Raw genomic sequence first — 25,109 nt, 5'->3', positions numbered from 1 at the left:
CATTGTTTTTGTGTGAAAATGCTGTTAGAGTCCCAAATATTTAACTCACAAATTAAGGTTTTGAAGCACAATCTTATTGATGTTAGTGTCTGCTTAAGTTGTAAATGTGCTCTTTAAAACTACCTGAAAACCAGGGTGCTAGGTGGCTCAGTGGGTTAAGCATCCAACTCTTGACTTCAGCTCAGGTCATGATCTCATGGTTGGTGGGTTTGAGCCCTGCATCGGGCTCTGCATTGGGCTTGGCACAGATAGTGTGGCACCTGCTTGGGATTCTCTCCCAGCTCTCTCTCAAAATAAATAAATAAATAAATAAACTTAAAATCTAGCTGAAAACCAAGAATTATTTTATTTATAAAAGGATTCTTATGAATTTGGGAAACAAATTATCCAATCATTTTGGACACATTTGTAAACTAAGTATACCTGAAAGATTTTGAGAGAACTGAAAGCTCACCTAATGTTTATGACTTTTTTTTTCTTTAGACCCTTGTCTCAGTGGAATCTATCGTGTAGGAACAAAGAATTAATTTCATTGCTCAAACACTCTCTGTCCTTCTCCTACTGGTTCTACTGTTGCTTTCTGCTCTCATCCAATGGCAAACCTAACCATAAGCTCTCTGTTTTCATGGCTCAGAAGACAATTCTTTGTCCTCAACTCCCACTTAAGTGTATAAAGTTGGCAAACAAGGTATGCTTTGTTTCCACTAAAAAAAAAAAGTATGAGAAAATTCTCTTACTAAAATGAGACATCATAGAAATATTCACTTATGAATAAATGGGAACCCTCAACCCAAAAGGTTTAACTTATTTGCATCAATAAATTGTATTTTCAAACTTCAACACCCATAGTAGTTGGCTCAATGGAAACCATAACAAAAGTACATGTTGGAATTCTTAACAAAGTGGTGCTTATTAAACATATCCAATGGTGAAAGAATAACTTGCTACTCAGAAAGCTTTGTGAGACTGAAGATTCAAATGAGAAAATAATGATTGTACAAATTATGAATTTAATACTTTTTACTATTATACACTTATTAGCAACTTTGGAAAGCTTTTAAATTAATAGACATTCATATCCTTGACATCCCTAACACTGATTTTTAAATTTCAATGTATTTAATATACATATGAAAGAGGAAATAAACAGTCTAAAATTCCTTGTACAGTCTCAGTAAATATAAATATGTAGGAAACAATTTCAGTGTTTTATTTTTGATATCAATTCTATTTTTGACATCAATTTTATAATGGTTTCCTTTTAGCTGTTTCCTTGCTTTCAAATTGTAGAGTAGAGGTTCTTAAACTTTGGAGTTGATTGGAATCATCTGATATATATATATATATATATATATATATATATATATATATATATATTTAAAATGCTGGTTCTAGAGCCTGCTCCCAAAGATTTTTATTTAAGTCTTCCGTGGAACCCAGAAATAAATGTTTCTGTAGGTTGGCTTCAGGTTATATTTTGAGATGTTTCTCAAACTGATTGTTCATAGAAGGCATTAAGGAAAATAAAACAACTGTTTTATGAACTGTATGGTAAGAATCATGCTGCCAGAAAATCAGCAAATGTCCTTCATTATAAAGTTATTGAAATAACCATTATACGTTCACACTGTGGCAATTATTTCCCAGGAAACTGAAGTACTTGTGATTTTGGATATATACCTTTTCAGAGCCACTTTAAGAGTCCATGTAAAGAAATTATGAGAATTAGAAAAAAAGTATGTTTGAACAGTAACAGCTGTAATCCTACCCTGAAGTTTCATACTGTATGAGAGACAGGACAAACTTTTAGTATTGACTCAGTTCATTCTGAAAAGGTGAAGGTCTTATGATTTATTTAATAAGTCCATGAGTTTATAAGAGGTGGTTTGCTCCTATGTAATTTTAGTATGGGTGACCTACTGTAACCAACTTCCTGAGGAAAAATGAGTAGAGAGGCAATATCTTGAGTGAAATAAAGTCCTGAAGACACAGTCTCCTACTCAGACATCCGTTCTCTTGTATTTGATGATAATAATAGGAAAGGCAATTCTTGAGGAATCCAGAACTTCAGTAACACGGGCCTCCAAACAATGACTAGTGAGATAATTTAATCACTCCAATTTACTTCACAGATTTGTGTTTATGCCTAGTGACAGTGTGTTAGAAATGACTTAGACCAAAGAAGCAATGTGATTGGTTAATGAAGAGTCTAAGGATGATAATTGAATTTGATGGAATTCATTAGTTAAGACATTCAAGCATATATTTTACAACCCCGATTATGTACTCTAACATATGTAATAGTCACAATGTGATACATGTACTTCGTTGTTGAACTAGGCACATATGAAAGAGGAAGACATAATATGGCGCAAAGAAATGTCAGCCTGACACAAATCTTGCCTCCACTCTCATCCCCTTCCCCAATACTCTTGCTGAAATATCATCTGTACAGCAAGGCACAAAAGCACAGAGGCAGATGCCACGGCATATTCTTTCAGAATGCAAGGCTGCTCAAGATCATCTACAGATAATGAACCATGACAACTGCAGATTGGATGAGGTACAAAATGAAAGGGAGAGAAAGCACACATGTTATATAAGGGGCCAGTGCCCCCTCAAGTAAACTAGCACTTGAAGGGCATGAGTACTAGTAATAATTCCCACAATGTGAAAAACACTAATATTTCCTTTAATATCCCGGGACACTTTTTAAGGGAAAAACCCCTCAATCCCCTACACAAATGTGTTTTCCCCCCTCACCTGTCACGAGATATGCACAGGAATAGAGGGATACATCAACAAAACCTATCAAAGTTTGTTTTTTCCATATACCTTAATCAGGCAGTTGTAACACAATGTCGAGGAGTGAAGCAAGAGGTAAATGGACAGCCTTCCAATCTCAATCCCGGCGTTTGTCACTCCAGCTCTTGCTGGGTCTCGTTTTTCTGTTTTCCTTTGAGAGAGAAAATAATAGAAATAATCCATGAAAATGCTGGCCTGCAACTCTGCACTTGCCTTTACTCCTGATCGGGGACGTACACTTGTGCTTATGTAGCTCATTCATTATTCACGCTCTGCTCTGGCTTCCTCAGTTCCTGCTTGTGCTAGGTGCTCCAGGCTAAGAACCAATAAGTATGAATCATGCTGACATAAAGAAAAATCTAGAAGAATAAATGTTTCAAGAAAGCAAGGTTTTTTTTTGTTGTTGTTGTTTTGTTTTTTCTTTTGCATTTTTTCTGACACATTCTCTTCAGTGGCACTATTGAGGAGAAATAGCTTGGGCTGCCACTGAGGAGCCCAGTGGAATTACCAACCGCAGGGAATTATCTCTAAGCAATTCGCACTTTGTTTTGCTAACAAGACGCCTTGTTAGGATACTGGAGTGCTATCCTTCTCTGGCAATGTTCCCCCACCTTTCAGAATTATTGAAAAGCTAACTGAATCTATTTTGATTTGTGAATCTCTTTGTAAGCACCAGCAGCTGCAGCAGTGCTAATAAAAAGGGAAAGCATTGCTATTTACCTAGGAAGGACACTGAAATACTGCACATACAAAAGCAACTGGGATGTGGCAGAGCTCTATGCGATATTTTAATAGTTCCCTTCCTTCCTTGCTTTGTTCTTTCCTCCCTCCCTTTCAACCCTCTTTCCCTCCATTCTTTTCTTCCTTTTCCTGTTCTCTTTCATACACTTCTAATGCATTTGTCTATTCTTTGACATAGAGCAACCTATTATATTTCAGGTCATTAAATAATGACTTTAGAATATGAGATCTCAAAATACTTAGTGAAGGAGCCTAATCCTTTCACATCCATAGAGACACAAGTAGGGAGACTTTGTTATCAGCTGGATCTTCTGGTACCAATTAAGAAGGGAGCCTTTGCAGATTCCAGTGGCTGTGATAACCAGTCAGACCATTCTGCTCCCTTTACAGTTTGGGTTTTAATTCTCCAGAGGAAGCTAACATGGCAACACCCTGTTATTTGAGGATTCAAGTTTTCCTACTACAAGAGAAATGAATACACAATCCCCTGCAGCTTTCATTATATTCTGAATAGAATTTTATAGTTCCTCAGCAGTTATTAAGGAGTCCTATTTGCCAACTAATGGACCTGAATGGTTCTGGTGTAAATCCACACAAGAAAATCTTCTGAAGGTTTATTGGGCTTGGGAAAACCTTTAGTCCTTGGTTTGAAGGAATAGATGCTGCATCAGAGAGCATTATTTCCTGAGTGGCTTCTGAGCTCCATTTTGCCTGGCCAGGATAGACAACAGAGTGTGTATTCCAGCTCAGGAGGTTTCCAATATAAGTACTTATTTATTATCTGTGATTTACTTTAATGAATATTAATTGAGCATTTAATATGAACCTTATTTTTTGGTCAGGTCTTAGGATAAAAAAAAAAGATAGTTTCTTGCCTTTGAAAGAGTTAGACAAATTCGGAAATAAAACAATTTATCATTATCTAAATTGATAAGAGCCACAACGGAGATTTAGAATATGCTAGCTAGGTGCTAAAGAAGGATTCTTTCCATTCTCAAGGAGAATTCTAATTTTTCATGTAGGAAATATTCCTAACACTGTGTGTTTATGCTAATATGTGTGTGTGCCCTTTAGAGTGCTAGGCATGAGGTGATCAAACAGTCAAGTCCTGGAATTGTTTAATGATTTACACAACTGTGGCTTTTCATAACTGGATCTTTTTTCAACAATAATTCCAAGAAAAAAAAATTTGCCCACTAGAAAGCATTGAAAACCTTTCTCCCATAGCTACAGATCCCAGAAAGTATCTGATTCCTTAGAGAACATGGCCCCAGAGTCATTTGCTACATGTTGGAGAGCACACATGAGTTAGCAATATACACCCACTCTGGAAGCCAAATAGCAAAGATTAAAAACCATCTGTCATTGAGACTCTGAGCCTGCAAGCAAGCAAGCAAGCAAGCAGTAGACTTCCAGCAGAGTCTGGGGCCAAAACAGTGTGTGACACAGATTTAAAAACACAAGATTTGACCAGAACCATTTTTTCAGTCACAGGGTTTCAAAGGTATTACCAACCCTCACCAGAACCCACTTTGCCACGTGTTGTAAACCAGAGCTATTTCTTACGGCAATTCATTCTTCCTCTCACACTTTTCTAAGTGCTCATTTTGTGGCAAGCAGGGTGCAAAGACACCGAAAGTAAGTTGGCAAAGGAGAGAAGCAGCTGTGCCTAGGGCCCCCGCCCTCACCCTGTGGAGCCCATAGGCTAATCAAGGAGAGAGATGATAAATACACAAGGTGCATATGTCATTGCCTAATTGGAATTGTAGTAAATTCCTAAAAGGACAGGTAAAGTTGCTAGGCAAGTGACAGCCGGGAGTCTCATCCAGAATTGGCTTCCATGCAGAAATCACATTTAAGGATTAGCTGGATTTGGAGGTGGAGTGGGGTAAAGGGGTAGACTCAAGGTGGAACAATATGTGTGTTAAGTCCTGAGGCAGAAAGGAACTTCTCATGTTTGAGAACAGAAAGAGGTCAATGTGGTTGTAATAGAGTGGGCATAGAGAAGCATGGAGGGTGTTAAAGCTGGAGGCAGGTATGGGAACCATAAGAAGCCACTGAAAGATCTAATCCTTTTAGTTCCTGTTCAATAATAGAATAGGGTAGATGGGGATATTTATCATGATTTAAAACAATCTACCTAGCCTCAGAAGTAAAATTTATCATTTTGACTTAGGAATTACTTTTCTGGCTCACTGATGTTAAGTAGGGTGATTTGTTTTCTTTTAAATAATCCTGTATTTTCCTTCCTAGTACTTATTACTATACATATATGCTTGCTTGTTTCCTTCTCTTGCCACCACACCTCGTCAAAAATCTCGGAGAGCTACAGCTTTATTTATTTTTTCACTTTGGTTCACTGATAAGTATCTAAGGCCTGGAATATCATCTGGTATAGAATGTGTAGATGAATGGATAATTCTGAACATTGCCTCCCAGATGCTGGCAATCAGCAATCATTTAGTTACTTTCACGTGAGGTCACCTTTGCATGGTAACACCATGTGCTCTTGGTCATATGTCATTAAAAACAGTCTTTAGAGTTGTTGTAACTTATGGGAAAGGTCTAAATAAAACCCGTTTGGGTAAAGCAAATGTATGAAAAATAAAAGGCGAGGAGGTTAACATGAAAGCATAACACATTGTCCTAACTAATGTACATCTCTTAGACTGTAGTTTGGTCATTATAGACTAAGATCCAATCATTTTTTCAGCAAACTATCTATTTTCATAGAACTATAGATTCTTTGGTTATTATTGGTTTAGAGATGGATACAGACTCTCTTACACTCTATATTTGGCAGAGGAACTTAGTGCACTATACCATAAACCAAATATATGTACTTTAAATTTTGTAATATTAAGAGATTATATATATATTTAATGTTTATTTTTGAGAGAGAGAGACAGGGAGCATGTGAAGGGGAGGGGTGGAGAGACAGAATCCCAAGGAGGTCTGTGCTGTCAGTGCAGAGTCCAACCTGGGGCTTGACCTCACGAGCCGTGATATCATGACCTGAGTTGAAATCAAGAGTTGGGCGTTCAACTGACTGAGACACCTAGATGCCCCAAAGATTATATTCTTATGGCACAGGTATAAATTAATACAAGTTTGTAGACAGGCAAGGTATGAATTTTAATGGACTGTTTCTGCAGAGTGAGAGGTTTCTTAAAGTAGCAATTATTTTCTTCTATTGAACATATGTACTATAAATTTTACTGGGTTAGATATAAATTGCCTTAATATACCAAACATCTTAAATAATCTAGAGGAACATGCTTAAGATATGGTTGTCTAAGAAAACCTGCCAAAGTTATTTGATATGATGACTTTAATTTTGACTTATGTATTTTCATTTTTTTTGTAGTATAATTTTTGAAAGGCTAATTTGAGTCTTGCTTTAATATGGAATATTAACTTTATAATAGTCAATGTAGGTTCAAAGGTTCAGTAAACCTTTGTAAAGAAAATATAAAAGATTTGTTTATGATGCATTCATTACCTTGGGTTTTTGACCTTATGTATATGCAAATCACAGACGATATACCAGTAAGTTACCCAAAACCTAAAAATTTAAAAGATAATGACATTCAAATATCCCTTGTGCCAAGATGCCCGAGAGAATATTTGCTAGAAGAATCCTGTCTGCAATGGACAAAGGCAAAAAGTAGAGGATGAAGTATCACAGATAGGCTTTTACTTGTCACCGTTCAAGTGAAAAAAATTTTTTTCCCAGTGAAAACAATAATTTAGGTGAAAATGTTTGCAAATTGTGTTTGAAATATAGAATTCAAGCATACTTTAGGGATTATGTGGTTCTTGGTTTCATTACCTATTGGTGGAGACTACAGGCCCAAGAAGTCTGCAAACTCCCTAAAATACTAGGTAAAACTATATTTATGTACTTGTTCATTTATGCCAGATTCTCACAAGAAGTCAGTAATTCCCCCCCCTAAAAATATTCGGCACTGGAAATTCACTTGCCCAGGCAAGCTTATTAGTAGCATAGCGGAAGCTGCCACTCATGTCTTGATTCTCAATCCAAGGAGGGAAAAGTGCCTTTTTCGTCATAGACTTCATATTTCCTTGTTATAACACATGATCCAAGTCAAGCCAACATGGCACTTGACTTTTCTCTAGGAATATAGAGTTAAAACAGCTTACAAGACTTAAACAAGTATTTGCTCTATTGTTAAAATTGGTTTGTTTGCTTTTTGGTAAAAATGGCAGGGAGAAGTCCTTGTACCATATTCGTCAATCCGAGATGAAAGCCACAAAAATTTTTATGTAATTTTTTTCTTTTGAATCAATCAGAAAAAGTGAGTTTCAACCCCTGGCTGTCTTGTTCAATTTAATCCGCAAAACAATGCCCTCTACTTTCATCTTTTTTTTTTTTTTTTCTTGAAGTCTCAACATAGAATACACTATGAATTTTAACAACCTGTTTTTGTTCAACTGATTGCCTTCAGTTTCTCTATGCGACAAATGAAGATATATTTGCAAAAAATATATATATATATATATATTCAAGATTTATTTTAAATTATTCAAGAGGTTTGGACTGCTTTATAAGATAAATTTAGTTACGAAAGGAATCTAAAGATCTGCTAAAACTAGCCAACATGAATATGATCCACTGAAAATTGTTAGTGGTATATTAATTTCCAGATACCTAATAAGAGCAAAAATAGTAACAGTTGACCACTGTGGCCATATAGGTGAACTCTGCCCTGAAGTGAAGGTAAAAGTTGGGAGAATAGATTTAGGAAAAAGCACATGGCCTGGAAGGTATATGTTAAAAATGCATTATTAAATACAAATATAGGTGTGTGTGACAGAGAGAGGGAGAGAGGTACATATATGTATAAGGCTGTATGTGTATACACAAAATGCATTTTAGGAGATTAAAGGCAAAGTAATTAATTCTACAGCATTTAGTCACAGTCTCAATTTAGCAATAATTCTTGGATTGAATAAACAGAGATTAAAAATGTACTCTGCACAGCAATCAATTGCTCCAGTTCCAGCAGACTCTCTGATATGTATGAGTGGAGCGGGGAAAGAGAACAAGCCAGAATTTGTATGCAAGGTTGGAAATCTAGAGATACAAAATGTAGAACCAGAAGAACACTGACATATTCTTAAGTTTTCTTTAGTTGTTTGTTTCAAAAGCTACTCTTTTAATAAATTTTTCAATAAGGCATAATCATTAACATTTATGCTGTTTAATAAATTTAAACTTTTAAATAGTTTGAAATAACATTTGCATTGTTATAAATAACTATTACTACTTTACTATGAATTCAGTTTAAGAAAAAATAAATGGAATTTTTTTTAAAAATTTTTTTAATGTTTAGAAAGACAGAGACAGAATGGGAGTGGGTTAGGGGCAGAGAGAGAAGGAGACAGAATCCGAAGGAGGCTCCAGGCTCTGAGCTGTCAGCACAGAGCCCGACACGGGGCTTGAACTCAAGAGCTGTGAGATCATGACCTGAGCAAAGTTGGACGCTCAACTGACTGAGCCATTCAGGCACCCCTTTCTTGTTCTTTAAAAAAAATTTTTTTGAATGGAATCTTGTATAAAAATTTTTGAGTAATATTTACTGTAAAGGAGTGAATTGATCTTTCAGAGACTTATTTTTGGTTGTCATCAGGTCTGTCTTCAGACAGCTTGAATTCAAATCCAAGCTCTAATACTTCCTAGCCATATTTCTCAATTTCCTCATCTAAAAAAAAAAAAAAAGGATGTAGGGACACGTGGGTGGCTTCCTCGGTTGAGCATCAACTCTTGATTTCAGCTCAGGTTATGATACACTGTTGGCCTTGAATTTATTTGGAGGCCCATGTGGGGCTCAGTGCTGACAGCACAGAGCCTGATTGGGATTCTCTGTCTCCCTCTCTCTCTAACCCTCCCCTGCTCACACTCTATTATCTCTTTCTCTCTCAAAATAAATAAATAAACATTTAAAACATTTTAAAAAGGATATAATAATTCTCCAATATTATTGCTGAGAGGATTGGATAAATAATTCAATTAACATATTAGCACATACTAAGTCCTATTGGGTTAGCTATTGTTAGTGTTACTATCATTATTGATAAAATAATAATAATGTTATTTTATTATTTTGGGAGAGAGAGACAGAGACAGAGAATCTCAAACAGGCTCCACTCTGTCAGTACAGAGCCTGATATGGGGCTCAAACTCCTGAACCTCGAGATCATGACCTGAGCTGAAACCAAGAGTTGGATGCTTAACCAAATGAGTCACCAAATGATACAGGTGCCCCTAAAATTATTCTTTTGAATATGAAGTTAACACAAATTCAGATTTGAAAACACAACACCCTACAGGTTCCCATTCTTAAATGCTGAAATATAATTACGGTATATTGAAGTGTACATCATTGTACTAATTTTTATTTCATATTTTTTATGTACCTGCCATATATTCTTATGTTGCATCTAAGTCTCCTGAGGACAAAAATATCATTAACTTTTCCCTATCTCTTGTCTTCTGTCTCTCCTGATTTTTTTTTTTTTAAGATTTTATTTATTTGGGAGAGTGAGTGAGCGAGCGAGGTGCAGGGGAGGGGCAGATAGAAGGAGAAAGAGAGAGAGAATCCCAATCCACACTGCAAGTACAGAGCCTGACATGGGGCTCAAACCCACGAACTGTGAGATCATGAGCTGAAATCCAGAGTCATCCAAGCACCTCTCTTTTATAGCAAGACATATTTATTGAGCACCTAGCTTGTGGCAGGCACTTTTGTAGGTCTGAAGTGGAAAGGGCAAGCAAGACAGATAAAACCTCTGCCTTCATGTTGCTTAAGTTCTTGTAAAATTCAATTAAAACTCTGTTGCTTTTTGCTAAATTCAGTATCGATGCCAATGTTAGGAGCGCCAAATACAAAAATAAAGACATAATATTTTAGAAAATGTATTTCAATGCAAGTGATTGCAAAAGATGTAAACTTTCATAACAAAGCAACAAAATCATGAAAAATTAACTACAGTAATGAAGGTGGGTATACTGTTGGTAGAATGGCTATATATTATCTTCTGGTAAATTTTAGCTTTTTTTCATGTAAGTAAGCACTAAATAAATTAGATTAGAAAAGTTTATAGTGGAGCCACAATAAAAGTTTTTTAAATTTATGGAAAGGGCTGTATACTTTGGATGAAAAAAGATTTTAACAATAAATTAAATTTTAAGAATTTTTAAAGTGTATTCTATAGTATAATAGTTTATTCTGAACAAAATATTTAGCACATCCTCCATTTTTATGTCCTATTATCAGTGTCAGAAGGATCCATATATGAGAAAACCCAGACACAGCAAGTATAATGCAATAGAATAAGGAAGTCTCTATTGAAATAACTTGTTCATGTAATAATAACCACAAACTTTGATTCTAAACTTCGTAAATTGCCTATTTTTAAATGATCTATCTTCTATTTATTCTTTGTATAAAGATTTTTTAAAAGCTCAATTAATGACTGAACCATTTGTTCATAATACAGATAAAATTTTAGAAAGACTAACACTAAAGAGCTACTTTACTTTCATGATTTTAAAAATATATACATATAAATCAGTGAAATAGGTTTATTATGAAACATATTAGAACTTTAGGAAATATAATGTAAGAAGATGTGAATAATTACCTAAACTTACTATAGTAGAACATATCTATTTCAGTCTAAAGCTTTGTAATCAATACAGTGTCATGTACAAGGAGATAATATCTCTTGGTTGAGAATCTTGGATAATTAAATTTATCTAGTGATGTCTTTGATCTTCAAGCCTCCGGTTTCTAACATGTGGTTGAAGGCTAGTGGATTGTTTATGAAGTCCTTACTATCCTACAAGGAAGATAACACTATTGTTCCCATTTTACGGATGAGAAAACTCAGAAATAGCATGATTATATAACTTGATCAAAGTCATACTAGTGAGAAGTGGAGTTGAGATTTAAACTCCATCTATCAGGTTTTTAGGCTAGTGCTCAATGATATGACACTGTGCTGTATTTCTCAATGTATGGCCAAAAGATAGGAGTACCTACCTAAATTGGCTCATTTTTAATGATACAGCTGAAATAGTATGTGGGTGATTTATTTTAATTTAGGCAGAGTTTTATATTTTATTTTCCAACACAATATGCCCCAAACTAAAACCAGCTCCCTCAGTCTTGTTTCCTCCATTTCTCATTTGGCCACGTGTTCATTCATTTATTCACTTAGGTAGAATTTGTTGACATACAATGGGTTAAACACAAATACCCTTCCCTCTTTCTGTAACCAGCCACAAGTCTATCAATTCTTTCTTCTTCATGTTTCTAGTAGCAACTTGCCTTTTTCTCTCCCTTTGACCATTAATAGATTGAAACCAACTCAGGTCTTTATCACTGGATTACACCACCACCTCTGGAATAATCTGCTACCTACAATCTATTCCTACACAGCAATATCAGATTAATTTTCCCAAATACTTGAATATACAACAACCATTATCAGCAGAGAAGGTACCAGTTTAAAGAGCAAAAGACGTGGAGTCGAGGGAAACTTAGAAGTTTTCTCCCTGAAGACAATCTTGATCCCCTGCCCACACATTCTTCATAAAGTATCCAGTGAAAATGCAAAGCTAAAAATGCAAAACTGATGAATTATGTTACTTCCCCATTCAAAATCTTCAAGGCTCACTTTTTCTCTGAGGCTATGTCTTAGTTCCTTATGCTTAAAAGACTATCTCTTGGACCCTGCCAACTTCTCCAACCTCGTTTCCCCATGCTTCCCTCAGTTGTTATGTCCTGGTCAAATTGAACTTCTAGAACAAGTCAACCTGTTTCCTTTAATTTTGGGACAGCTTCCTTTTCCAATTCTTTACTATGGTCTCGATGGACTTCCTGGCCTTATCTACCATTCTGTCGTCCTCGGTCTTCTCTAGACACATGGGCCATTCTCTAAATCTTTCCCTGGATATTTGCATGGCTTATTCCCTCAGTTTAGTCTAAGAGCCCCAAATAGACTACTCTTCTGTGGACCTTGAGTTAAAAATCCTACTCTTTATCTATTTTCTACCAGTTTACAAACCAGTTTAATGTTCTTAATACTACACCAAAATTTTAATTCCACCTTAACTATCCTTTTAATCATGTGCTCAGCTTTCTCCTCTCCACTGTAATGCTTTAATAGTAAACTTTTCTGCATTTACTTCCATATAGCTTTTAAATCTTTAGCAATCTGGCTTCCCCATTCATTCTACTAGTCATGAACCTCATGACTGTCAAATCCAACACCAGTTCTCCATTTTTGACTTCTCCACATCATTGAGATTGGTGAGGACCATTTTCAGGATATTAAAGCTTTGATTCTGAATTAGTGCACACACTGTGTGTGTGTGTGTGTGTGTGTGTGTGTGTATGTAGTTCAGTGTTTTATTTACGTCTGTTTCTGCTTACTCTTCCTTTAGCATATCCATGTTTAATTCCAAGGTTTTCTCTTCAGCTCTCCAGTGCTTCTATATTCTAGCACATACTCCAGTATTTTCAAATATGGCTGCTTTGCAGACTATCCCTAGCATTAAATATTTAGCATTGGCTTCTTTACTATACCCTAGACCCAAATTTCCTCCTGATGGCTATCTACTTATAAATGTCCTCCTGGCATTATGAAACCCCCTAGCTATAAGTGAAATGTTGAGTACTTCCCCACAGCTTTTCTTATTTTGTGTTCCCTAACCCAGTATTTGATAAGAAAATTTAAATTTATATTTGATTCCACCTAATTTCTACTCCTACATCTGATTAAGTGTCACATGTTATGAATTGTTCCCCTGAAACGTCCCTGGTATTCTTTCCCTTCTATTCTATCAGCCCACTAGCTAATACAGGCCCTTATCATGTTATTGCTTATATGTGCTTTAGCTTCATAACTGATGTCTTCCCTTTAATATCCTGCCACTTCAGTACAAGCTCCACATCTCTCTGCCCTCTAGCCTTGCTCTCGCTACACTTATCAGAGCACTTTGTACTGCTATTAAAAGACTTTATTTTTCCAAATACTGCAGTTGATTGCATTCACGTCTGTTTTTGCCATCAGATTATTAATTCCTCAAGGGCAGAAGTGGTATCTTAGCCCCTTTTATATCCTCCATAGTGTCACCTTGCCCACAGTATGCACTTAATAAATGTTTGTTATATTGAGATAAGATATGTGAGAAAAAACAATTCAGTGAATATGTCATCACTATACAAGGCTTGCTGAAATGCTATTCTCTACTGGGACATAAGAAAATAACACCATATCATTGTTCCTAATAGTCTATGCTCAATATTGGCTAATATTTTATTTATTATCTTTGGTATTTAAGTTTTAGAATAATTGTTCAGTAGCATACTGGAAGAATTAAAGAGAGTAGAAGCATATATTGACTTAGTATTCATGAAATACAAAAATCAATGATTATTTCACTTAAATTTATCTCAATACCTCTGTATAAGACAATGCTTTTAAGAACATTAACCTTCTTGAGTTTTTTATTTGTGTAAAAAGAAAACAGAAGGAATTGTCCTTTTCCAGTATCATATCCAAAAGCTATAAAAAGGAATTAACTCATATGCTTGAATTGTGATCATACCTCTGGTTTCTAGCTAAGGCTCTATAAATAGGTAGGTGACTTACCTTGTCAACGTTTTTATTCTGACTTTTCTGAAACAAGTAATATGATGGACGGATTTGCCATATATGTTGTAAAAGCTAAAAATGTGTTGTAAAAGCAAACTATTCTCTATAGATTTCTCAGAAAATAAATCAGCAAGATGATGTAATATAAAGACTGTGGATCCTTAGAATTAGACAGACTTAGAGTTGAATTGTTACTTTAACATGTACTAGCTCAGATGTCTTGAGAACAAATTTAAACTCTTGAGTTTTCTCATTTTTAAAATAGTGATAATGGCACCAGTCTTAGAGTTATAGGAATAGAATAGATAAATATGCCAAATAATTAAGATATATAAATGTTTAGTGCTCAGCACATGCTGGTTCCTTTTCAGTATCTTGTCTTTCAACAGAACAGTAAACAGACAAAGTAAAAAAATATAACCTCTGAATTAATAAAGTGTTCATTATATTCATTTTTTCCAAGAATATTTTTTGATGGTCTACTAGATTCCAGGCAACATGGTGTCTTAAACAATAGAGTATAATGTGGTTAAGACCTAGAGCTGACACTAGAGCCCTTACTATATGTGATCACTGGTTAGTGGCTGATCCCATTTCCCACCTGTGATAATCATTTTAGATGTTAAGTAGCATTAGTACTAGATATAGATTTGAGGGGGAAATGTACTCGATTTCAACTTAAGTAGCCTCTATTTGAAATACCAGCAGGTTAGCCAAGCACAAATATCTAGTAGGAGGCAGGAATAGAGGATTATAGACTATATGCTCTAGGAAAGTAGTGGTCATGTCTGGTTTGCTCACTATTATATTCCCCTGTGCTCAGAGTACTGATCAATCAGTAATAAGAACAATGACCACAAAAGTAACACAACACTTACCATGTGCCAGAATCTGTTCCAAGGATTTTACATATGTAGTTCATTTAGCTCGTGTAATCATACTATGGAGTAGGTGCCATCTTTTCTGACAAGAAAATGAGGCACAAACATATTAAATAACTACTTCAAGGTCACACAACCAATAAATAAAGCTGACATTTGCACTCAAGCATTTTGACTACAAAGCCCATGCTCTCAACTATTCTCCCTAATCTGCAAAACTAAGTAACAAAGAACAGATTGGGGAGCTAAGGGTAGAGATTTGAGATTGTTCATATATAAGTGAAAACAACAGAATCAGAGGGGATAGCTGAAATCTCCGAAGGATGTATAAAGAGAAAGAAGAGAAAATGGCTGAGTATCCTTAAGGAACACTAACGTTTAATCAAAGGAAGATGACTGTGTTGGAGGACAAAGGAGGAGAAACTTCTGGAAGTAGAGTGTGTGTCAGTAAGTTAGAGATTCAAAGTATATCTCTTGGAGAGTTATTTCAGAGGCAGAATGAGAGAGGACACCGAATGGGGAATGGAAGAGAATGTACTGGTATATCATGACACAGAGAATAGGCAGAGCAATACTTTTCTGTGTGTGCTAATTGTTACTCAGAGGACATTAGTAGTGTGGGACATGTAGCATATAGATCAACTAGCATTTTCAGGAACTAAAATAAGACATCTCTTACAGACTTAAAAAAAATCCCTGTGTTTAATTCCTAGTTTCTAAGAAGTAAGTCAGACAATATGCTTTTTTCAAGATGGTGGGTAGCTAAAATATAGAAGGAGGTAAAAGTGAATAGTAAATTCTTGAAGGATTTGAAATTACAAACAATATTTTAAAGTTTAGATACAAGATTAGGAAAAATTTGTCATTTAAGATTGGGTCTCATTTCCCTTTTATCTAGTGCAGGTGAAAGAATTCCCCTCCACAGAATATCAGAATTTATGGGCATTACTAGTAATTAATAATAAAATCTCGTCATTATGTCAGAAGTGTATAGAATTCTAAATTCTTCATATTCATTTGGTAACAACGACCCTGTTACATATAAAGTCCAGTGGCTATATCTTTCTTTCTTCCACCTTAAGAACAGAAGAAAACTCATCAGCTTTGGGGCCCAAACATTTTTTTTCCAAAGATATTTTTTTTTTCTCACAGCTCCTCATTGCAAGCAACTTAAGCTGTTGTGAGAGGGGACTCAGGCAATTGCAGGAGATTAATATTGTAAAGCATACATGTAGGTATGACCATAGTTTCACAATCTTCATAGCACAGTACAGCATGCTTACTGTTGTGAAAATTCATATAGATTTGATAAGTGCACGCCATTCGTTTTTGGATAGCTAAGTTTTGAACCTTATCTCAAAATCTCCCAGAAAGTTTAGAGAGGATATATGAACTTCCTATCCTTTTATTGTAAATTAACTCTAAATCTGAAAAAGAACATAGTAGCAGATAAAGGACCTGTTTTTCCTCTCTATTAACCTGGTAAGAATTTTTAAAAATTCATATACATGAATTTGAATTAAAAAGAAATTGAGTTTGTACTTTATTTTAATGCACAACTAATTCACATAGAGAGGAAACTAATTAAGACAGTTCAAATTATCCTTTAGCACAGAGCTTCTGAGAAAATATACATTTAATTAATGATTCATTTTTTTTCATTCATACTACATATATTTATGGGCACTTACTATACGTTGGGATCTAATTATAATTAAAAATTAGTTAGGCAAGGTTTGGAAGGGAAAGTCTTCCAGGGTGATGGTTCAGCATGTGCAAAGGTCCTGAAGTGACTGCGCTTCTAACCAAGGTAGTTGAACCACAGAGAGCAAAGGGAGAGAGGGGAGCCATAAAGTTGGAAAGGTAATGAGAATACGTATGTCATAGCAATGATTTTAGACTTTTTTCTTGTACTTTATAAAATGATCAAAAAATTTTGGCGGGGGGGAGTAACTTGATCAGAGTTGAATTTTCAAAACACTGCTACGGCATGGTGAATAGATTTCAGAAAAAAAAAACAGTAGAGAAGTTATACATTGCTTACTTCCAAACGAACCATATCCACTGTTCTTATAAGCCAGTTATTATTTTTTAAAGTTTTAAGGACAGCTTGCCTTTAGAATATCCTATATAGATTAGGACTGAGAATATACATAGGCCAGCTTCTCCCCTTCCCCCCCCCCCCCCACTCACATATATCCATTCATTACATTTTTCTAATCTCTTTGCAAAGCTGACCTATTGGCTCGATGTAGTAGTTAGGTCTTAAACTTTAAGCTAGTTTTCTGGTAGTGACGCTCAATTTTTATCAATCATTTATAGGCTACACAGGATAGGCTTGCATGGAGGAAAGTAAACATAATTCACTTCTGGAGTGATTATGATACTAATTATAATACCAAAAAAGAATGCTCTTGAGTCATTACTGTGTGCCAAGCAGTGTTCTCAACACTTTACCTTGTACTGTTATTTAATCTTTGTAAAAATTCTCTGATTCCTATGTATGCATGATCTAGTATATAACTAACCTCCTTGAGACTGCCTAAATTATGTGACTCAAATTTTTGCATGGACAATCCATATCAGCACAGTCCAAAAGTATGAAGTAAGCAAAACTAAATTAATAAATCTCAAAATTCCCTCCCGCAAAGGGAGAGAAATCCTATAAAACAACAAAAAAACCACAATCTGATACTGTGATCTCAATAAACTTTTTAAAAATGTCAATAATTTCCTCTAACAAAACTATAGGAATGTAACAATATTACGTTTCGTCTCTGGTTCTGAGGAATATAAGAGTCAAAAGGTTTTACTATGAAGTTACTCAAGTATGGCATCAGGGACTTGGTTGAGGGGATGTGATAATTTACTAAATATGGTATGCCAAGCAGAAAAGATGCATTCATTGCCTCACTATTATTCTCGTTCAATTATAGAACTTATATCTTCTGGAAAAATGACTGTTTTATCTGGTGCTAGGTGTCCTTCTGCCAAAATAGTTTTCAAGTTACCATTAGTGATACATTAAGAAGTGCTCATTAAAGTAATGCAGCCTTCGCCTACCTTCTCATTTTTCTTACATGACATACTGCCTGTGATCCAGAGAGCAGACTACTTTGGGACACATGGTTGTAAAATTAACATCTCCACTTAGGAAAACAAAGGGGATATAATCAACATCTATAAAGACACAAAGGCAGTCGACTGGGTCAACATGAACTTGATCGCAGCAATCTTGAATCACTAGAATTTAAGGGACTGACAATTGTTTAGAGCTTGAGATAGCAACCTTGAGACAACAGCAAATACTGAAATTCCACACAATGGGCATTTCGAGTATAGAAACGCAGAACTCCAGAGAGGTAGAATGAAAACAGAAGAATCTTGGAAGAGAACTTTAGATAATTAGTAGATGACAGATTTATATGGGGCTACAAAAATTAGAATTCCATTGGTTTGTACCGCTTTCTGCCTCCACTACCTGTTCCTTAGCCAGTATGTGGACACAGACACAGACCACTGGGCTAACAGAAATTTTTGCAAATCAAGTATAAACTAATATGTTTAGTTCTACAGGGAAAGACATAGCAGGTTATTCTTTAAAAATTTTATCTAGCCTACTTTTCCTCATTTGAAATTCTTCAGAAGTGTGCCTCATTCCACATCTCACCGAAACCATCCCTAACCTTACTGATCTAAGTGAGAGTCACTTCTATATACTTCAGAGCATCCCATGACCCTCTCCTAATGTGATACTCACGCCACTGTTCCGCCCTGGCATCTTTACTTGCTGGTCTTTTCCAGTAGAGTGCGATGTCCCAGAGGCAGGGAGCATGTTAATACATCTGTTCGTTACACCTAGCTCACCAAATAGTTTCATTAACTGTTAAATGATCTCACTTCTTTTTTAAGATAAAGAACTAGGTGACAAAAAAATGATTCAGAAAGGTGTTTTTATTCTCTAAACTATTAAACGTATTTATCCATTAAGGGAACAAGCATTAGCTTTGCAGATCACTGAAGTGCCAGATCCTTGTATATATGTGATTTATAGCAGAAAATATTTTTTAAATTCCCTAAAATTTATGCCAGTACTTAAAGTACTTATTAAGAGGAAATCTGGAAAGGCTAAAGGTTAGAAATAAATCTAAAAGATTGGATTAGAACAAGGTTAACACCCAAAATAGTTAAATTTCTTTTGCCGCCTTCTTTTATTTTCTTTTCTGACCAGCAAAACTCCCAACACAGCATACAAGCAGTTAAGGTGCCATTTTTTTTATGTTCCTTTACTAACGTTTTGACTATTAGACTATAAAATAAACATAAGACTTTATGGTTTCTATGGCTTCCTATGGTTTCTCGAAATCACCAGTAGTGTTTGTTCTTTGAGTCTTGTAGCTCACACTTTTTAGAACTACATTCCTCAGAAAGAGAACAACTTCATGTGGTTCCCTGATCATGATAGAACATTCAAATGCACTTACATTTCCAAAGGACATGGAAGCATTTTCAACTGCTACCTCACCTCTCCACCGAGTCCCTCCCAAGCTTAATGCGGTTGCAACACAGCCATCTATTAGTCTGAAACATGGTAGAACCCAGTGGCATTCTGTGAGGGGCACATGCTTTCTAAGGAAGCCCTGACACATGGGCACCTGGGTGGCCCGTGGGTTAAATGTCCAACTCTTGATTTTGACTCAGGTCATGATCTCACGGTTCGTGAGTTCGATCCCCTGCTTGGGATTCTCTCTCCCTCTCTCTCTGCCCCTCCCCCGCTTGCTCTCAAATTAAAAAAATAAAAAAATAAAGCCTTGACATCTGTTGTTCTGTAATAAGAATAGAGCCTGTATGTTTGATTACTTCTTTTTAGGAGCCTCTTGTAACAACTATCCACAGAATTATTGCATCTCTTAACCTCTCTCGTTTGTGTTCATGTAAAATAATCTCTTTAGTGGAGTATAGCCTCATTTACATTTTAAGGTAGCAGCATCAATTCAAAAGCAGCATGTTTGTAATAACAGATGGGTGCAGAAGGATTAAGGGACATTTGAGACACAACAAAATCGATATTTTTATGTAAGGAAGCTTTTTAATTATAGTCACTCTTTTTTAAAACAGAGCGTGAGAGGGGGAGGGGCAGAGAGAGAGGGAGACACAGAATCTGAAGCAGGCTCCCAGCCTTCAGCACAGAGCCCAACGCGGGGCTTGAACTCACAAACCTCAAGATCCAGACCTGAGCCAAAGTCGGTCACTCAACCGACTGAGCCACCCACGCACCCCAAATTATAGTTACTCTTAAGTAAGATTACTATTTCAATAACTCTAAACATTTAAAAATATTTATTTGCAGTTACATATAATTGTACTATAAATACATTTATAATATATATGTTTAATAAGAAAATCTTTCTTCTGGCTGATTCAATACTTCTAGAACATTCCCTAAAAATTCCAAAAAAATGGAGCTTCTATTAGATAACACACACAGCTTTCTATCAGCTTGTAAAAAAACAAATTAACTGAATAATTTGCTGAAAATAAAACCTGAGAGAATAAAGTTTAAAATTAGTATATTATAAAGGATAAATATTTAAATATAAAATAATTTCACATATATTATGTACAATGGACCCTTTGGTCCTAAAAATATTTTCCTCAATTGATAATAAATGGATCTTGAATGTTTTCACACTTGCACAAATGACAGAAAATGAGATTATAGCATAGTGTTCTTTCTTTTGTTTAAATGATAGCTGCGAGTAATAAGACTCAATCACTAGAAACAATAATTCATGCTATCCTGAATGATCTTTGCTGTGTGCCTGAACTTGCCCGGTAGGGACTAGGTAAGAATTGTACCATGAGAATATAGAAACAGAACAAATGTCAAGGAAATGACTGACAAACTTCTGCTGTGTTTAGATTTGTGAAATAAATTAAAGAAGAATTTGAAGTACCTATTGATTCCTTGGTTTCCAAGTGACAGCTCTTGTGTGCAGTGATTTTGTTGTGGTTTGGAGTTACCTGGGCCTCAGAAGCATAATCCATTTATTGAAGGGTACTTGGAGAAGGGAGATAAACCTTTATCTCTAACTGTAACTTTCTTCCCAAGGAAAGATGAAAGGTACACTCAAAAGTGGCTTTTCTTTTCCTTGGAAATTACAATTTGAACAGAATTCGAAGAGGCTGTGATCTCAAATGAAGCTATGTAAGGATTTAGGGGATAAGAGAGGAAATTGAGGGAAAAGAAATGTCGAAGTTGTTTCTTATGATGTTTGAAAATTATCTGAATGCTAGAATATAAATAAAACACAGGTCGAATAAATTAAAGTCTTATATGATTTTGTAACTAAATACAGTACAATGTTACTGCTTTTTCATATTTTGCAGGATCTATGTATTTATATATTTGGGGAATATTTTTTAAAATAACTTATAAGACAAAGATCTTTGTTTTGTTTTGTTTTGAGCATACATACAATCTTGCAAATTCATCTGAGTCAAAGAAAACGTGCAGTACATTCGAGTCAGTTCAGTGTATTTTGACTCCCAAGAAAAGCAAAGAACATAGGCTTTTTATTTAGAAAGATGAGGATCCAATTCTGGCTCTACCCACTTACTGGCTGTGTGACTTAATCATTACATAGTAACAAAATACAATAATAAAATCAACCTCACAACGTTTATATTAACCTCAATGCTTGAAATATAGTAAGTGCTTCAGCAAGTAGTAGTATAAGAAAGTAGGACATTTTTCATTTAAATAGAAAAGAAAACCCCACAAATACCTGTTATTCTTCCCCATAATCAAGGTTTACTGTCATATTCTCCATTAAGTTGACAAGTGATAGGTAAACTATGCAGAATGTTTGTCCATTGGTTTCCCTCAATCACTGGACACCTGGTAGGACTGAGCATCTCTAACCTTTGGCAGTAAATCTTTCAGTGACATTATGTCCCTGGTCCTCTGATACAATGACCTGAGGGTAGAGTTCATGGTCACTCTGTTGGACATTTTCATTGAAAATCACTGATCTGGGATTCCTACTTGATTTTTCTCTTTTTAGTCAGGAAAGGCTCTGGGGTCCAGATGGGTTTTCATGAGTTTTTAAAAACCAGTTAAGCAAATGTTCCAAAGAAAGGAGGCCTGTTAACACATTTAAGCAGAAAACCATCAAAAATGCTGAGAATAGAAGCAGTCCCTACAGATAACCGAAGGAACATAATTATGAAGCGTTAAGAATTGATACGCAGAATGAATTCCAAAATAATTCCAGGATTCCAGGATTCTTATATCTGAATACCACCAAGTCATCAGCAGAAGATTTTTGCCTATCAGTGAAATATAGTAGTATTTCAATAGAAAATTATCTTATACAGAGCCTGCTACAAAAGGTGAGGGGTTTTTCACCACTTGTTCTACTTATACGTTTGGTTTTCTATTTTAATTATTAATGAAGTAGTAGGTCAGCAGTGTTTTAGTAAGGCAAAGCCCTGATCAGTGATACTGAAATCGTATTTAACAGGTGTCAGCCCATGTGGATAATGCATGCAGCTCTATAACAGCTGCCAGTTTCCATAGATCATACGTCCAGGTGATGACTGTCCTCTCGGACCATGTCACTCTTCAACCTCGTCTCAACTCCTGGGTTTCCCACAACTGTACCTTCACTGCAAGAGCCTTATTTTCAATTTTATTAGTCCTTAAAATTAATCACCATAAAACAGAAATAAAATGGAATGACACATTTCATTCAATACCATTCAACCACCACTTGACAGGAGCCAGGCACTGTGCTTGTTATGTGGGTGCAGCTCTGCAGAGAGATGTGCTGCTGGGCTACATACAGTAGGCAGATGACACTCAGCAGAGCAAAGGCAGAGTTTGATTAAGGAAACATAATTGATTACAAAGTACAAAACAGACTTAACTATTAGCACTAGTGCAATGGCTTCTAATGTTGTTTATCTAGCTTATTTAACCGTTATTAGTATTTAGCAAAAAAAAAATATTCAAGAAATTGATTAGCTTTTGACTCTCATGGCCTTTCTGATCCTGAACAACAAAATCTTTGAAGGTATCTGTCACTAAAAAAGAGAACCAAAAAAGCCTCCAACTTTCTTAGTAAACTGTGATGCTGAGATAACGTTCCACCTCCATCTTATAGAATCATTATTTTCTCCATGAAAATCTAAAGGGGAACCCATCATAATAGGAAAATCTGATTAAGATGATAATCTGTATATTCTCAGAGTACCATAATTATTCTTTACTAATTAATCTACCGACTCTACAAGGTCACGTCTCAATAAACATCATAATCTTACAACAAACTGCTCTTAAAATATAGAATCTATGGGCAAATGTCATCGCCAGTCATTCACTTTAATAATAAACTTTACTTTTGATGAGTATTTTAAATTGAAAATGATTGCCACCATTGTGTCAGATATTTGGGATCTGTCCTTTAAAAACATCCAAGTCTCCTAGAGTTTCCCTTCTAGCAAAGGGAGGGAGAGGGACATTAGCTCAGTTAATCCTCAAGGCAATTTGATGAGGTAGATTCTATTATTATCCCAGTTTTACAGATAAGAAAATGGAGGCTCAGAGAGGTTGGATTAATTGCCCATCATAGAAATTACAAGTAGAGGAGCCAGGATTCAAACTCAGTCAGTGTGCCTCCAGTCTCTTTGACTGTATACTTTATATTAATACAGTATGTTGAACTGTTCCAAATATTTCTCAGAATGTTATTTCACTTGTGTGGAAATTTTTATTAACTACACACTACTAGCCACTTCATCAATGTTAGTACTCCATTGTTACTAAGGTACTCCCTCCCAAATATACTCTGTGTTTTCATTCAGTAAAATAAGACCTAAATTGAACATAGAGCAAAGCAACTTCATTTGGTCATAATTGTTCCTAGTATAGAAGTTTCTATGTTTACCCACATGTCCTGGCCTCTTATACTACCCATTCTACATTTACCCCACATTTCAGCCAAAGGAAAGTATTAATCTGAAACTATGAATTAGACCTTAAAATTTCAAAATACACAAAAAAAGCAGTTGATAACCATAAAGCAAAGAGACACTATATTTGAGTGTTTCTCTCATATGTACACATGCACTATCTATCTACTTACATATTATATATGTGTGTGTGTGTGTGTGTGTGTGTGTGTGTCTGTGTAGATGTAATACATATGTGTGTATAGGTAATACCTTGGCAGAAAATAGAATTCATAGTCCCCTAAACCTGTTAGGTTAAGGACAAGAAAGATTGTATTCTTCCTGGTCATTATAAAGGTGCAATTCAGTGACACTAAGGCTACCATGATACCAACTAAACTTCTTCATGACAAATAAGCATGTAATGCTTCTTGAGGTCCAACCATTATGATCCCACTCAAAATACTGACAAACCCCGAATGGTGTGTTTGAAAATTAACCAAGTAACATTTTTTCTCGTCTTCTGGATTTTCATCCTACTGATGAGCTAAACACCATCTCAATATAACATACTGTATAGCATCTGGGCGAGACTAAATGGGACTTGTAAATTGTTAGACCCTTGAATAATTATATTTTCCCCTTTAAGATGTTTCAAAGTATCTCAGAAACTCTGTTTAAATGTCACTTTAAATTGAAACAGCATTTGATGATATCAAAAAATACTGCTTTTATAGGAGAAAGGATGAAAAAACTAGAAATGGAAAATTATAAAATTGAAAAGAAAATCTCAAAGGCATATGAACTCAGCACATGCCTACACACAGTTTTCCCATATTCAAGGCTCAGATAAAGATTTTAATTAGCTCCCTTGAAAACTGATGTTAACACTAAAATAAAAATTCCATCATCACTGCCTTTTCACATAGTACTCAGGATACCATGCCCCAAAATAGAATTTAAATTCCTGATTAACACTGCAAAAAAAGAGTACAGAAGTACAATGCAGGCAGTGCTGCATTAGTTTAAGCACATGTT

At 35.4% G+C, this 25,109-nt stretch overlaps 1 protein-coding gene across 3 annotated transcripts in view; it reads right to left on the bottom strand.

Annotated features, from left to right (window-relative positions):
- The window catches only part of SYT1 (synaptotagmin 1), a 557,388-nt gene that overhangs the window by 429,870 nt on the left and 102,409 nt on the right, over positions 1-25,109 (bottom strand). For 2 of the 3 annotated variants that reach the window (XM_043561578.1, XM_043561580.1), the window contains exon 2: positions 2,836-2,956. The gene's annotated coding sequence lies outside the window, so the exon portion shown is untranslated. Of the gene's footprint in view, positions 1-2,835; positions 2,957-15,113; positions 15,199-25,109 lie in introns of all 3 variants that reach the window. The other variant, XM_043561579.1, reaches the window with a different exon arrangement.

The sequence above is a fragment of the Prionailurus bengalensis genome, chromosome B4, assembly GCF_016509475.1.
Source record: "Prionailurus bengalensis isolate Pbe53 chromosome B4, Fcat_Pben_1.1_paternal_pri, whole genome shotgun sequence".
Taxonomy (NCBI): Eukaryota; Metazoa; Chordata; class Mammalia; order Carnivora; family Felidae; genus Prionailurus; species Prionailurus bengalensis.
The sequence above is the reverse complement of the archived record's forward strand: the minus strand, read 5'-3'. Positions and strand labels throughout refer to the sequence as shown.